This window comes from Cetorhinus maximus, chromosome 4 (genome assembly GCF_964194155.1).
Source record: "Cetorhinus maximus chromosome 4, sCetMax3.hap1.1, whole genome shotgun sequence".
NCBI lineage: Eukaryota > Metazoa > Chordata > Chondrichthyes > Lamniformes > Cetorhinidae > Cetorhinus > Cetorhinus maximus.
In genome coordinates this window covers 23615329-23632045 of record NC_135882.1, presented here as the reverse complement: position 1 = coordinate 23632045, position 16717 = coordinate 23615329, and the positions used below count along the sequence as shown (strand labels likewise).

The 16717-nt window shown below is 44.0% G+C and overlaps 1 protein-coding gene across 1 annotated transcript in view; it reads left to right on the top strand.

Annotated features, from left to right (window-relative positions):
• The first annotated feature begins 5341 nt into the window (after nucleotides 1–5341).
• The window catches only part of socs6a (suppressor of cytokine signaling 6a), a 60434-nt gene continuing 49058 nt past the window's right edge, over nucleotides 5342–16717 (top strand). The window contains exon 1 of the mRNA XM_078540042.1: nucleotides 5342–5806. The gene's annotated coding sequence lies outside the window, so the exon portion shown is untranslated. The remainder of the gene's footprint in view (nucleotides 5807–16717) is intronic.

The following is a 16717-nucleotide window of genomic DNA, read 5'->3' as shown; positions in this document are numbered from 1 at the left end:
CCAGCCAACAGGAAGCAGAGAGTTAGCATAAATGGATATTTTTCTGGTTGGCAGGATATGACGAGTGGTGTGCCACAGGGATCAGTGCAGGGGCCTCAGCTTTTTATAATTTATGTAAATGATTTGGATGAAGGGATGGTTGCCAAATTTTCTGATGACACAAAGCTACGTGGGAAAGTAAATTGTGAAGAGGACATAAGGAGGCTTAAAAAATGTACATGGATAGGCTAAGTGAATGGGCAAATAGAGTGTGACGTGGGCAAATGTGAAATCGCTCATTTTGGCAGGAAGAATAAAAAAGAAACTTATTATCTAAATGGTGAGAGATTGCAGAGCTCAGAGATTCAGAAGGATCTGGGTGTCCTAGTGCATGAATCACAAAAGGCTAGTATGCAGGTATAGCAAGTAATTAGGAAAGCTAATAGATTGTTATCATTTATTGTGAGGGGAATCGATTACAAAAGTAGGAAGGTTATGCTTCGGTTGTACAGGGCACCACATCTGGAGAATTGTGTACAGTACTAGTCTCCTTATTTAAGGAAAGATGTAAATGCGTTAGAAGCAGTTCAGAGAAGATTTACTAAACTAATACCAGGAATATGTGGGTTGTCTTATAAGGAAAGGTTGGACAAATTAGGCTTGTATCCACTGGAATTTAGAAGAGTAAGAGGCAACCTGACTGAAAACTTTAAAATCCTAAGGGGTCTTGATAGGGTGGATGTGGAGAGGATGTTTCCTCTTGTGGAAGAATATAGATCTAGGGGTCACTCTTTAAAAATAAGGGTCATTTATTTAAGACAGAGGTGACGAGGATTTCTTTTCTCTCAGAGGGTCGTGATTCTTTGGAACTGTCTTCCTCAAAAGTTGGTGGAAACAGAGTCTTTGAATATTTTTAAGGCAGAGCTAGATAGATTCTTGATTAACAAGGGGGGTGAAAGATTATCAGGGGGTCGGCAGCAATGTGGGGTTGAGTTTACAATCGGATCAGCCATGATCATGTTGAATGGCAGTGCAGGCTCAAGGGGCCGAGTGGCCAACTCCTGCTCCTAATTTGTATGTAGATGCCATGGTTGAGGTACTACATGAGCACTTTGCATTTATCTTTACCAAAGAAGAATTACTGTAGAAGTCAAAGTTAAAGAGTAATTGCTGAGACACTGGATGGGCTAACAATTGATAAAGTGAAGGCATTAGAAAGGTTGGTTGTACTTAAAGTTGTTAGATCATCAGGATCAGATGGGATGCATCCAAGGATGCTGAGAGAAGGATGCAAATTGCAGAAGTATTGACCATAATCTTCCAATTCTTCTCAGATATAGCGTGGTGCCAGAGAACAGGGGAATTGCAAAAGTAAGGATAAACCCAACAACTACGTCAGATGGTTTAATCTCAATAGTGGGAAGTCTTTTCGAAGCAATAATCCAGAATTTGGACAAGGGTGGATTAATTAAAGAAAGACAGTACAAATTATTTAAATACAAATCATGTTTAACTAACTGATTGAGTTTTTTAATGAGGTACCAGATGGTGGACATGATTAGGGGAGTCAGGAGGTGAGTTATTCGCCTCAAAATTCCAAGCCTCTGACCTGTTCTTGTAACCACAGTATTTATATGGCTGGCCCAGGTCAGTCTACGGACAATGGTAACCTCCAGGATGTTGATAGTAGGGGATTCAGTGATGGTAATGCCATTGACTATCAAGGGGGGGAGGGGGAAGGAGGTAGTTAGATTCTCTCTTGCTGGAGATGGTCATTGCCTGGCACTTGTGTGGTGCAAATGTTACTTGCCACTTATCAGCCCAAGTCTGAATGTTGTCCAGCTCTTGCTGCATATTGGCAAGCACTGTTTCAGTATCTGAGGAGTTGTGAATGGTACTAAACATTGTGCCATCATCAGCAAACAGCCCCAATTTGACCGTATGATGGAGAGATGGTCATTGATGAAGCAGCTGAAGATGGTTGGGCCTAGGACATTATCCTGAGGAACTCCTGCTGCAATGTCCTACGATTGAGATGATTGGCCTCCAGCAAAAACAACCATCTTCCTTTGTGTTGAGTATGACTCCAACTAAAGGAGTCTTCCCCCTGTTTCCCATTGACTTCCCATTCATATTGGCTGAGTGACAAGAAACAGGGAGTGGTTGTGAACAGTTATTTTGCAGACTGGAAAAAGATGGGGTTGATCGATATCAGTGACCTGGGCTTTGGTGTCTGGGCATATTTCAGAATTTACAGATCACACAAAACTTTGGATGTACTGTGAACTGTAGGGAGGATAGTGATAGGCTTCAAGAGGACACAGCTGTGAAAAGGGTAGGTGCTTGGCGGACAAAATTTACTGTGAAATTGTTAAAGATTGGTAACAGGGGGAGAGAACAGGAACAGGGAGAGAGACCAGTAAAAGGGAGAGAGGCCAGTAAAAGGCTGAGAGATCTGTAACAGGGAGAGAGACCAGTAACAGGGGAGAGATCAGTAACAGGGGGAGAGATCAGTAACAGGGAGGGAGATCCGTAACAGGGGGAGAGATCAGTAACAGGGGGAGAGATCAGTAACAGGGGGAGAGATCAGTAACAGGGGGAGAGATCAGTAACAGGGGGAGAGATCAGTAACAGGGGAGAGATCAGTAACAGGGAGAGAGATCAGTAACAGGGAGAGAGATCAGTAACAGGGGAGAGATCAGTAACAGGGAGAGAGATCAGTAACAGGGAGAGAGATCAGTAACAGGGGGAGAGATCAGTAACAGGGGGAGAGATCAGTAACAGGGGGAGAGATCAGTAACAGGGGGAGAGATCAGTAACAGGGGGAGAGATCAGTAACAGGGAGGGAGATCAGTAACAGGGGGAGAGATCAGTAACAGGGGGAGAGATCAGTAACAGGGGGAGAGATCAGTAACAGGGGGAGAGATCAGTAACAGGGGGAGAGATCAGTAACAGGGGGAGAGATCAGTAACAGGGGGAGAGATCAGTAACAGGGGGAGAGATCAGTAACAGGGGGAGAGATCAGTAACAGGGGGAGAGATCAGTAACAGGGGGAGAGATCAGTAACAGGGGGAGAGATCAGTAACAGGGGGAGAGATCAGTAACAGGGGGAGAGATCAGTAACAGGGGGAGAGATCAGTAACAGGGGGAGAGATCAGTAACAGGGGGAGAGATCAGTAACAGGGAGAGATCAGTAACAGGGGGAGAGATCAGTAACAGGGAGAGAGATCAGTAACAGGAGACAGGTCAGTAACAGGGACAGTGAGATCAGTAGCAGGGACAGTGAGATCGGTAACAGAAGAGAGAGGTCAGAAACAAGGGGACAGAGCTCAGCAACAGCACAAGAGATCAGTAGCAGGGAAAGTGACATCCATAACAGGAGAAGAGATCAGTAACATGGAAAGAGATCAGTAACAGATGAGAGATCAATAACAGGGAGGGAGATCAGTAACAGGGAGGGAGATCAGTAACAGGAGAGAGCGATCAGAAACGGGGGGAGAGAGATCAGTCATGGGAGAGAGATCAGTAACAGGAAGAAACAGGTCAGTAGCAGGAGAGAGAGATCAGTAACAGGGGGAGAGAGATCAGTAATAGGAAGAAGTCAGAAACACGGAGATAGGGGACAGGAAGAAAGAGATCAGTAACGGGGAGAGATCTGTAACAGGAGAGGGCGATCAGAAACAGGGGCAGAGCAATCAGTGACAGATGAGGAGTCAGTAACAGGGAACGTGAGATCAGTAACAGCAGAGAGAGGTCAAAAACGGGGAGAGAGACCAGTTAAAGGAGAGAAATCAATAACAGGGAGAGTGAGATCAGTAACAGGGGAAGAGATCAGGAACAGGATGAGAGAGATCAGTCTCATGAGGGAGATCAGGAACAGGGAGAGAGATCGGGAACAGGAAGAAAGAGATCAGTAATGGGGAGAGATCAGTAACAGGCGGAGAGATCAGTAACAGGGGCAGAGATTAGTAACAGGGGCAGAGATCAGTAACGGGGGCAGAGATTAGTAACAGGGAGGGAGATCAGTAACAGGGAGGGAGATCAGTAAAAGGAGGGAGAGATCAGTAAAAGGATAGAGAGATCAAGTAACAGGGGAGAGAGATCAGTAATAGGAAGGAGAGGTCAGAAACAGGGAGAGAAATGGGGACAGGAAGAAGAAGATCAGTAACAGGAGGAGAGATCAGTAACAGGAAGCGAGATCAGTAACAGGAGGAGAGATCAGTAACAGGGAGGGAGATCAGTAAAAGGAGGGAGAGATCAGTAAAAGGATAGAGAGATCAGTAAAAGGATAGAGAGATCAGTAACAGGGAGAGAGATCAGTAACAGGGAGAGAGATCAGTAACGGGAGGAGAGATCAGTAACAGGGAGAGATCAGTAACAGGGAGGGAGATCAGTAAAAGGAGGGAGAGATCAGTAAAAGGATAGAGAGATCAGTAACAGGGAGAGAGATCAGTAACAGGGAGAGAGATCAGTAACGGGGGAGAGATCAGTAACAGGGGGAGAGGTCAGTAACAGGGGGAGAGATCAGTAACAGGGGGAGATCAGTAACAGGGGGAGAGATCAGTAACGGGGGAGAGATCAGTAACGGGGAGAGATCAGTAACAGGGGGAGAGATCAGTAACAGGAGGGAGAGATCAGTAACAGGGGGAGAGATCAGTAACAGTAGGGAGAGATCAGTAACAGGAAGATTGAGATCAGTAACAGAAGAGAGTGTCCAGAAACAGGGGGAGAGAGATCAGTAACAGCACAAAAGATCAGTAGCAGGGAAAGTGAGATCAGTAACGGGGAGAGATCAGTAACTGGAGATAGAGAGATCAGTAACCGGGAGAGAGATCAGTAACAGGGAGAGATCAGTAACAGGAGATAGAGAGATCAGTAACAGGGAGAGATCTGTAACAGGGAGAGATCAGTAACAGGGAGAGATCAGTAACTAGGAGAGAGATCAGTAACAGGGAGAGATCAGTAACAGGGAGGGAGATCAGTAACAGGGAGGGAGAGATCAGTAAAAGGATAGAGAGATCAGTAACAGGGGAGTGAGATCAAGTAACAAGGGAGAGATCAGTAACAGGGAGAGATCAGTAACAGGAGATAGAGAGATCAGTAACTGGGAGAGAGATCAGTAACTGGGAGAGATCAGTAAAAGGAGGGAGAGATCAGTAAAAGGATAGAGAGATCAGTAACAGGGGAGAGAGATCAAGTAACAGGGGAGAGATCAGTAACAGGGAGAGATCAGTAACAGGAGATAGAAAGATCAGTAACTGGGAGAGAGATTAGTAACTGGGAGAGATCAGTAACTGGGAGAGATCAGTAACTGGGGACAGAGATCAAGCAACAGGAGAGAGATCCGTAACAGGGAGAGATCAGTTACAGGGAGAGAGAGAGATCAGTAACAGGAGAGGGAGATCAGTAGCTGGGGACAGATCAAGCAACAGGAGAGAGATCAGGAACAGGAGAGGGAGATCCGTAACAGGGAGAGTACTGTAATAGGGGAGAGAGATCAGTAACAGGGACAGAGATTAGTAATGGGACAGAGATCAGTAACGGGAGGTTGAGAGATTAGGTAATGGGTGATCAGTTGGGATCTGTGAGAAGCTGATCGAGTGAAGCCGGGAGGGTGGATCCCTGAGGCGTGGGGGCCGCGCTCTTCGCTCTCTCAGTCACCCAGGAGGGGAGCGGGTTCCGCAGCCGGTGTGTGTCCCTCCCCTGGGCTCCCCCACCTCTCCCCCCCCCCCCCCCAACCCAAACCTTCACTGCCGCCCCCTCCGGGGCCCGGCCGGCGCTGATGGGATGAAGGTCGCGGCGGAGTCTGGGCGGACAGCAGCCGGAGGTAAGGCGCCAGCGGCGGTCGGGGCATAACGGGCGCGCGGTGCAAGTGAGCGGGAAAGGCCGAGGCTGCCGGCGCGGCCTAGGCTCCGAGGCGGCAGGAGGTTTGGCCCTCGGGAGGGAGAGGGGGTGGCGGATTCAGGGCCGACCTTGGGCCCGCGGCCACTCTGATCCTCCGAGGGGGTCTGGGCCCCCGGGGTGGGGTGGGGTGAGGTGAGTACGGGGGCGGATGGGCCTGCCTTGCAGGGGCGGCTCGTGCAGCTGCCGGGCGCCCTGGAAGTTTCTGGAATGCGGCGCTCCGGCCGCTGCCGGCGTGGAGTCGGAGAGGGGAGGGGGGGCGCCGAGCTGCGGGTGAGAGCTTGGCTCGCCCTCCCCGGGGCCTTGGGGGGGGAACAGTCCCAGCCCCAACCCCAACCCTAGCGTAGCGGCTTCGCCCTCCTCTCCCGGGCTCCCGAAGCCAGGCTCCGGGGAACAAGTTTGTGAAAGTGGCCCTAAAGTCACCCACACCCCGGCCGCCTCCGGGCCCGGGTGGAGCCTCACCTGGCCGGGCCGGGCCGGGCTGGGCTGGGCCGGGCCTCGCCTCCTGTCCTCGCCTTTACCTCTTTGTCTGGACAGAAGTTGTGAAAACTCTCTCCCCCCCCCACAATGTAAAACCCTCTGAGTGTCTCCCCAAACTGGGGCTGCTGACCCCTCCTCATCTTCAATGTTCACCTTCTAATATTGAGGAAATTGGGAAGAGAAATTCTCCTCTTAAATATTTTCATGGTACGTCAGGAATCTCTGCCTTTCCCCCCTCTTGATCATTTCTTATTTCTATTCCTTATGTTGAGGGGTTTTCTTCCATCATTAACGTACTGCTGATTTTCTTTTTTTTTGCAAGGGGTTTTTGGGTCCAGTGAAATGACTGTGACTGACTTGCCAGCAATGACAAGCTTGTGGGGTTTCAGCAGCATTCTTTGAACTGAGGGGAGGGTGGGGGGAAATGTCTTGTTTCATACCCCCTCTCTTGAACTTGAACAGCCAAAACAAAAGTCAGTTTGGACCGCCTGTTCTCTATTTTAGAAAGATATCAGTCTGACCCTGTGTCTTTTTGATGTTACAATTTCTTTTCTGAAGTTTTGAAGTACTTTCCAGAGTACTGTTTAAGAAAAAATAAATACTGGAATTGATACAAACAACCCTTTTCTATCTTCTCTTCCTCCACCCTGTTTCCAGCCCAGGTGTAGTGACTCAGATCATAAATCTGTTGCAGTGTACCTGCCAAACTGAGTCGGAGTTTTACAGGAATACAGGCAGAGTTGTCTCAGCTTGTTTCTGTTCTAAACTGCAATCCTAGCAAATGTTGAGAGCTTATTAGCTAGACAAAGGTTTAGTTTATTTTATATTCTTTCTGTGCGGTATCATCATATCTGTCTTTTAGCGAGTTCAACTTTAATAATGTTATACCAGATTTTTTGAAAATGATCGTTTTCTCTTAAAATAGTACGTGTTTCGGACCATTCCTGGTTGCATATTGATGGAATAATTGCTGGGTTAGGAATTGTTTAAGAGTTGGTAGAGGCAAGGAAATTGAAGTAGACAAATAAACGTTTTATTAAAGTTGTTTGCTCATGGCATTTTCAGGATGGTTGTGTTGTAGTTTACAAGTTTAGGTATTAGTACAAATCTGCAATCTATAATGTTTAGAATAATCATTACAGAGTTAACAATACACAGGTAGTGTTCAGTGAAATAATGTATGCTGATTTTTTAGTTATCCCTCAGAATTTGCATTGTGAATCTAGACTTAGTTTTGCATAAGAGTGTGTCATTTTTTAAATGGGTAAACATATGGTTTACTTGAACATGCTGGATGCTTGATAATCACATGTTAAAAACACTTTTGTGCACTAATATAGGAGGAATCTTGATTATTTTCCCCTCCGAACTCCCTTATAACAGATAATGGTGGGAGACCCCATGTATCTTAATTTCAATGTAAAACTGTACAGGTGATGAAAAGAAAAATTCAAAACAAACCTTTATCCCCTCAAACTAATTGGCCCTTAGTTTTGAGATCTGCATGCAAATAGAAAACTGTATGTACAATGAACCATTTAGGCTCTTTGCATGTATTATAGGTTTATTTTTAGCACACCTACAAAGATTTAACCATTAAACAGTTCAACATCTCCAGTCACTTTTGTATTGGTGCTGACTTTGTTTCTATTCTCTGGGTTGACTCTTAACATTTGGCGACAAAATTCAGCTTTCTTATCAGGACTTTCGAATCATAGATCCAGTTTTTCATGGGCCTTCTAGTTCTGCAAGGATAAGGAAGCCAGATTTAATGCTGTAAAGTGTTAGGAGCCAGTTAACATATGCTAGTTTTCCAGAATCTGAAGGAAGTAACACCAGCATGAAAGTAACTTTAAGGTTTTGATTCTAATTTCCCTGAAATTCTTGTATGACATTGTATTATTGCATAAGCTCTGACAGTCATTGTTGTGCAGTAATAATCTAGCAGAGTTGTGAAATAGGTGTATATTCTAGCCAGTCTTCTGTTTAAGTGTACTTTTATACTTCAGTCTGAGCGTGGGAGTAACCACATCCTTAAAACGTGTAAAACAATTCTCATGTTACATAGTGCTCAGGGGTCCCTAAGAACCCCCCCTGAACAATACTGGTATATGAAATCAGGTTTGACGCCCCACAAGAGTTGTACTCCCAAGATGTCTGACCCAAATAGTGCAATGATAACTTTTATGAGCAGAATTCTGTATTGCTTTGCTTTGGAATCATGTTGAAAATTGACTCGAGTTATACCATCATTTTTGCATAGCTTCAAAGTGGAAGAATTTCAACAGCAATGCCAAAATAATTGCAAAATTGCACACTAAATCATTTATTTTGCTGCTGTGATTAATTGTCGTTATTGCTTTAAAATATCCTAGCCACTGACTCCAGCCCCCTCTGGAGACTGATGCTGAACCAGACTCTCCCCAACCTTTGTGCCGTATTTGACCCCAATATGAGCTTCTGACTACGTACCTATTCCATCATCAAGACCGCCTATTTTCACCTCCATAACATTGTCTGACTCTGCCCCACCTTAGCTCATCTGCTGCTGAAGCCCACATAGAGAGCTTAGTTACCCCTAGACTACATTATTTCAGTGCTCTCCCATTTATCCTACATGACCTTGAGCTCATCCAAAACTAATCCCCACCAAGTACTGTTACCCTATTACCCCTGTGCTTGGTGACCTACATTGTCTCCTGGCCTAGCAAGACATTGATTTTAAAACTTTCATCCTTGTTTTCAAATCCCTCTCAAGCTCCTTAACCTGTTCCAGACCTACACCGCTTCAAGATCTCTGCGCTCTGCCAATGCTGGCCTCTTGAATTCCTGGTTTTAATCACTCCACCATTAGTGCCATGCTCTAAACTCTGGAATTTCCTCCCTAAACCTTTGTGCATCTCTGTGCTCCTTTAAGAACTTCCATGAAGCCTACTGCTTTGATTAAATTTTTTGTCATCTGTCCTAATATCTCCATATGTGGCTTGATGTGAGGTTTTGTCTAATAATAGCTGCTATGAAACACCTTGGAATATTTTGCTATATTAAAGATGCTATATAAATTCAAATTAGAAGTGTGTTACTATATTGGCCAGAGTTGGGTTAGGGTCTGTTCTGGAGCTTTATTTAGGCGTAAAACAAGATAGCGAAGCCTGTTGGTAGCAAGTCAATAAAATAGCCAATTATAGATCTGTCCACTTTATATAGACAGATGCACAGCCAATTGGCAGACAGGAAGGCCTCATTGTCAGTAACCTGACATGAGAAGAAAGGGACTTGCATTTGTGTAGTGCCCTTCACATCTTTGTAAGATCTCAAAGTGCTTCACCGTCAATGTATTACTCTGGTCACTGTTATTTTTGTAGTTAAACATGGTGTAGTCTGCACCCCGTGCAATCTACAAATGCCCATGATCTTTATTTGATTGTGTTGGTTGAGGGAGGACCCTGAGAAAACTGCCTGAATTCTAAATATAAGCATGCAAGCTTTTTAGTTCACTGGAAAAGTCAGTTGTGGCTTCAGTTCACTGACTCATTTGCTATGCAAGAACTATGCAAGAATATCATAATGTAGTAAAGGTTCTAGTATTGGGCTGACTAGAGGTCATGAGTTTATATTTTATCATTGGCAAGCTGGGAAATTGAATTTATCAATTTTCTATTTCTCATAAAACCCCAACAGGTTTACTGATGTTCTTCAGGGAAGTGAAACTGTCATGTGTAACTAGTCCAACTTTTGTGGTTGACTCGGAATGCCCACTCATGTATGGAACCACCTGGCTGTACAAAAGATTCGCCTTCTCTAAGGCACCAAGAGACGAGCTGCAGCCTAGGTGCCCACACCCAAGAACAAATAAAAATAAATGCAGCCCTATTGGAGTACTCGACTGAGGTGTCATCATGGATTATGTGCTCAGATTCTGTCATGGACCTTGAACTCCCAACTCCCTGATTCAGAGGGCTTGAACTGGATTTGTATATTAGGTGGCCTTCATTGGAATTTGGAAGAAGCTTGGGAGTCTACTGTTCATTGAGCAGTCCCAGAATCTGTGAAGCTGCCAGACCTTGAAGGGTGGGGAGGGTTGAGGTTGGGAGGTCCACATCTCTGAGTACCGCATGAACTCCAACTATGGCTGAGCGTCAAATGAAAACAGAAAACGCTGGAAATACCTGGCAGGTCTGGCAGTTGCTCTGAAGAGAGAAACAAAGTTAACGTTTCAGATTGATGACCTTTTGACAAATGCTGCCAGGCCTGATGAGTTTTTCCAGCACGTTCTGCTTTTATTTCAGATTTCCAGCATATGTAGGATTTTGATTTTGCTTTTGCATGGCTGTGCATCACTAGTTTCAATTGGCCAGTAGCTCACAGATGCCTTCCTTATTTATTAAAGGGGCGTTAGCTTGCGACCCATTTGAAGGAGGCTCATTGGTTAAAGCATGAGTGCTTCAATCTGCCTGTGGTAGACGTTTCTTGTCCTACTGATGGTAGACCAAGTATATATCGGATTTGGTTTAGTGGATGGTGAGATTTCAACATTGTCCAGGAATATCTGTCCAGAAGGCCTGACGGTAGCATTGTGCCACAATATATATTAATGTGTACCTTTTTGTCTTCAATTTGTCCAGCACTCCTCTGTGTTGGGGAAAATGTTTAGCACTTATAAGAGAACGAAACATATATGATACAAGATTTTGTGTTGGCCCTCTTAATCTGATGTGATTTGCGATTATAAAAACCTGCATCTATCCTCCTTTGGTAGGGGGTTGTTCATGTTGCAATTCCTTGTGCATTCATGTTTTCAGATGCTATGAAGGACTTTATGGCCTTCAGAAGTTCTGGATGAACTGTTCCATTGGGGGTCAGTTCGCATTTGGAGAATTTGGGGAAAATGGCCGGTTCTTTGAGTGTAGTATTGGATCTGGTGATAACCCTGTTGTGCAGTGTGCAATTTGTGAACAAACTGCTGGGAACACTTTTGATGTTCTTCTTGTTCTATATGCTGAAGCTGATTGCAGAGTCGTCTCCAATAAATTTCTAATATACGGATCAGCCTCACCTCATTACAGTATATCAGCCTCTCCAATGCTGGGAAAATCTCTCCTTACTAAGATACTGTATGTTTCTGTGGGTTTTGTAGGGTGCTACCTGCTTCTGTACCAAGCCAGAAGTTTTGAGTGGAGGCCTTTTGTTTAGACAGTGATTCTGTGGAGCTGTTCAACATCTTGTAATGTCTGCAGTTGGGCAGACTCAGTTAACTAAGATTCTTTTTAGCTCTGCTGCATCATATTTGAAAAAAAAGCTTTATAAATAGGGAGAGGTTAGTGAAAAATCTAGAATAAACCTTGACTTGAGGGCAAGCAGTCTCAAATTGAAAAACTTTATTTGAAGAAGCTGCTATTGAAATAGATTGCAGGTACCAATTGGATGTTGGCTACCAACACTCAATATAGCGTTGTGGTTTTCCATTATATAAGCTATTTGTATCCATATTAGTTCGAGCTGAAATGTCTATAATGAATGGTTTTGAGTAAACAGTTAAGGTAGTCAACCCACTTGGAAAATTTGATGTCTTAAAGAATGTTGCTTTATACAATGGGCCAAATCTTTCTGGAGCAAAGCAACTCACAGTGCATGCTATTAGTTGGCCTTTTTTCTGTACTCCTCAGCTCAGTTTATTTTCTTTGGCATAACTTGCTGGCATTGTGAGCTGATATAGTGGTACCTGGGACCCTACTGAACAATGGGACAAACGATCTGTCTAACCAATGAAATTTAAAGGTTAAGAAAGAAACAGGAAAGACAAAAGGAAGGGTGAATTAGAGTGAATTCGTGTATAGAAAGTAAAATAGAGAGAGAGAAAGGACAACAGTTTGAGAGAGAAAAAATACAGAGAAGTAAAATTTCAAAAAACTTCAATCATTAGCAACAATTGACTACATGCAAGGATGAGACTGAGCACTTAAAGTTCTTTTATTTCTGCACCGGAGAAGTTGATTGGCATAGCGTTAACAATTATCATGCTGCTAGCAGACCTAACTTTCTGGGGTAAGTTTAATAGCCGATTAATGTACAAATCCAGTGAAGCCTTTTAAAGAACAGGGAGATAGGATGCTGTTTCTGCAAAGTAATTGGTAGAGTGGTGTAAATTGACCAGCAGATTCTCGAGATTCACAATTCATGGTAATCCCTTAATCCCCTGAACATGCTGATTTGTGCATGAATTATGGCATTACAATGAATTCAGTTCTTCCCGTATTATTTAACCATCTTTTATGCAACCATGTGGCAGATCAAGTGATGTGTCCTGTAAGACCATAAATTTTAGACATGGCAAACATTGAACACTGTTGCTGATGGTCAGATGCAATTTCCCTTCCATATAGTGAACATTCAGAGTAAAATTCACTTAGTATTAGGAGTCTCGTGGCATTGCTGCAGTGGATTACAGTTTGATTTTCCCTATTCCACTCTAGCATGCTGCTGTAGAGAGGAAACAAATAGAGGAACAAGTACTTTCCTTTTTTGGCTGGGAATATTGGAGAAGAATTAACTTAATTAAGTTAGTGCCCAACTAGCTACCTCAGAGCAGCATTGAAAAAGGACTTGGTGCAAGAGGTAGAGGCCAGTAAAAATGGAGGGGCATATATGCAAAGCTGTTTTTTTTTAAAAATGTTATGGACAGGGTGAGAGAGAACTGCTGAAATCCCTGTCCCCTTCTGAACAATCCATAATCAGTGAATTTTTGAGAGAAAGTCTTGTGTGTGGTTTTTTAACCCCCGAGTGTGCGGTTGATTTGAATAACCAGTAGCAAGCATTTTGTGGTTTTAAAACAAAGAAAGATGATTGTTTATTTGAGCACTCACCCTGAAATATAATGCTACGGACCCTACCTGCACAATCGCGCGCACACAAACACACTCGAGGAAAGTACAGTTGAAGAGAATAGTGCACTTTCACAAGCTATTAAAAAAGGGAATAGTTGATCATTCACTTTGTTGCATTGCTCTGGAGAAGATGCATTGCAGGCCTGAATAGAAGCTCTCCTTCACTCTTAAAGTGTGCTTTCAGTGAATTCACCAGCTAAAGTTATATGCTAAAGTTATTTGCAGGACTTTCTGGAGGTCACAAAGCCAGCTTCTTGTAGTTTGATTACCAGGAAGTCAGTTTGCCGTTTTGGTGGACCTTAAATGAAACAGGATTGAAGAACTTAAATGATGTTGTACTTTTCAGATCTTTCTCAAGCATAGATATTGCAGCCTTTTCCCTATCTCTGTCTTTCTGCAGACAGTATTTAAAGATTAAGAGGGACAAACATGGTTGCCTCTACTATGTGACTTCTCACAATTGTGGTTTATTGACGAAATATGGTGGCGTTTTTAGATTGAGCCACATCTTGCTTTATTTAACCACTTCCTCTTCACCATGGACATCCAATCCCTCTACACCTCCATCCCCCACCAGGATGGTCTGAGGGCCCTTAGCTTCTTCCTTGAACAGAGGCCTGAGCAATCCCCATCCACCACTACTCTCCTCCGTCTGGCTGAACTTGTTCTCACACTGAACAATTTCTCCTTTAACTCCTCTCACTTCCTCCAAATAAAAGGTGTGGCTATGGGTACCCGCATGGGCCCCAGCTATGCCTGTCTCTTTATGGGGTATGTGGAACATTCCTTGTTCCAGTCCTACTCCGGCCCCCTCCCACAACTCTTTCTCCAGTACATCGATGATTACTTCGGTGCAGCTTCATGCTCTCATCGGGACCTGGAAAAATTTATTAATTTTGCTTCCAATTTCCACCCCTCCATCATTTTCACATGGTCCATCACTGACACTTCCCTTCCCTTCCTTGACTTCTCTGTCTCAATTTCTGATGATAGACTGTCCACCAATATCCATTACAAGCCTACTGACTCCCACAGCTACCTCGACTACAGCTCCTCACACCCAGCTTCCTGTAAGGACTCCATCCCATTCTCTCAGTTCCTTCGCCTCCGTCGCATCTGTTCTGATGATGCTACCTTCAAAAACAGTTCCTCTGACATGTCCTCCTTCTTCCTTAACCGAGGTTTTCCACCCACGGTCGTTGACAGGGCCCTCAACCTTGTCCGGCCCATCTCCTGCGCATCCGCCGTCACGCCTTCTCCTCCCTCCCAGAAATATGATAGGGTCCCCCTTGTCCTCACTTATCACCCCACCAGCCTCCGCATTCAAAGGATCATCCTCCGCCATTTCCGCCAACTCCAGCATGATGTCACCACCAAACACATCTTCCCTTCACCCCCCCCGGCGGCATTCCGTAGGGATCGTTCCCTCCGGGACACCCTGGTCCACTCCTCCATCACCCCCTACTCCTCAACCCCCACCTATGGCACCTCCCCATGCCCACGCAGAAGATGCAACACCTGCCCCTTCACTTCCTCTCTCCTCACTGTCCAAGGGCCCAAACACTCCTTTCAAGTGAAGCAGCATTTCACTTGCATCTCCCCTAACTTAGTCTACTGCATTCGTTGCTCCCAATGCGGTCTCCTCTACATTGGAGAGACCAAACGCAAACTGGGCGACTGCTTTGCAGAACACCTGCGGTCTGTCCGCAAGAAAGACCCAAACCTCCCTGTCGCTTGCCATTTTAACACTCCACCCTGCTCTCTTGCCCACATGTCTGTCCTTGGCTTGCTGCATTGTTCCAGTGAAGCCCAACGCAAACTGGAGGAACAGCACCTCATCTTCCGAGTAGGCACTTTACAGCCTTCCGGGCTGAATATTGAATTCAACAACTTTAGATCTTAAACTCCCTCCCCCATCCCCACCCCTTTTCCATTTCTTCCCCCTCCCTTTTGTTTTTTCCAATAATTTATATAGATTTTTCTTTTCCCACCTATTTCCATTATTTTTAAATCTGTACCTGTAATGCCCTGTCAGTCTTTCCACCCCACCCCCACTAGAGCTGTACCTTGAGTGTCCTGCCATCCATTCTTAATTAGCACATTCACTTAGATAATATCACCACCTTTAACACATCTTTGTTCCTTTTGTCTGTGACATCTTTTGATTATCTGTTCCTATCACTGCTTGCTTGTCCCTACAACCACCCCCCGCCACAACTTCTCCTTCCCCCCCCCCCAACTTAAACCAGCTTATATTTCACCCCTCTCCTAACTTTACTCAGTTCTGCGGAAGGGTCATGAGGACTCGAAACGTCAACTCTTTTCTTCTCCGCCGATGCTGCCAGACCTGCTGAGTTTTTCCAGGTAATTCTATTTCTGCTTTATTGTTCCTGGATTACTGATCCATTGATTAGATACATCCATCTTGGTGAGTTAAGACAATTTCTTTCTTTCTAAAGATCAGGAACGTCTTCTGATGGTCTTTAGGATATGTATAGTGAACACTTTTTCATCAGGAATATAACTTTTTTATCCTGGTGAGACAGTGAATCAGTCCTTGGATACACAGACCAGGTCATCTGACTTTCAGTGGCCATCTTTTGTAGCACATATTGTCTATTTTAAAAGAAAAGTTAATGCAAAAGATTCCACATTGAATAAAGTTTGTATTTTAAAAGTTATGACTATGTGTCTTTACTGGACATGACAAAAAAAATGATGAAACAAGAGACCGAATATTGCTAAATGTTTGCCTTGCTTAAAGCTTTCATTGTATAAATAGCATAGTCCCTGAGTATGATACCTGTACAACTCAAGGAGCTATGATCCATTATAGTCATTGAATCCAAAATTCAGTTGCTTTGTGGCTGAACTTTATGGTTATAGAAATAGCATGTCACACTCAGCAATTTCTTCTGACTGGGATGAGCTTTTCCATGGGCATTTTTTTTAGGCAGCCTATTCTTTTTGATTATTGAATACAATATTATAATAAGTATTATAAGACAATAAATTATAAATGTCTAGCAAGCAATTGCCCTTTTACCTCTGGGAAGTGGAATTGAAACCAGCCCACATTGATGGAATGAATTTCTTCTTCTTTGCCTTAAGACTCTTAGGTGAAACAAACTTGGGTAGTTTCAATTCAGTTCACAGCATAAATCGACAGTCTCACATGTAGATTCTGTAAGGATGACTTGCTGGATTATCAGTTAATGTTGATAGTGTTTCGGAGGAGGAATGGATAAGGTGTAGTTGGAAATTGTTTGGATTCATGTATAACCCCATCTAATAAAACAATTGATATGCATTAAGATTGATTCAGCAATCAAGACATTATAACAGTGTCTGCAAGTATAAATTTGTTATGTATTGGGATTTGCAGTGTCGGAGAAAACATGATTGCATAATGGCTATCCCTAACCCAAGAAGCCATTTTTAAAAATGCCAGTAATGTGGAACATACTAAAGGA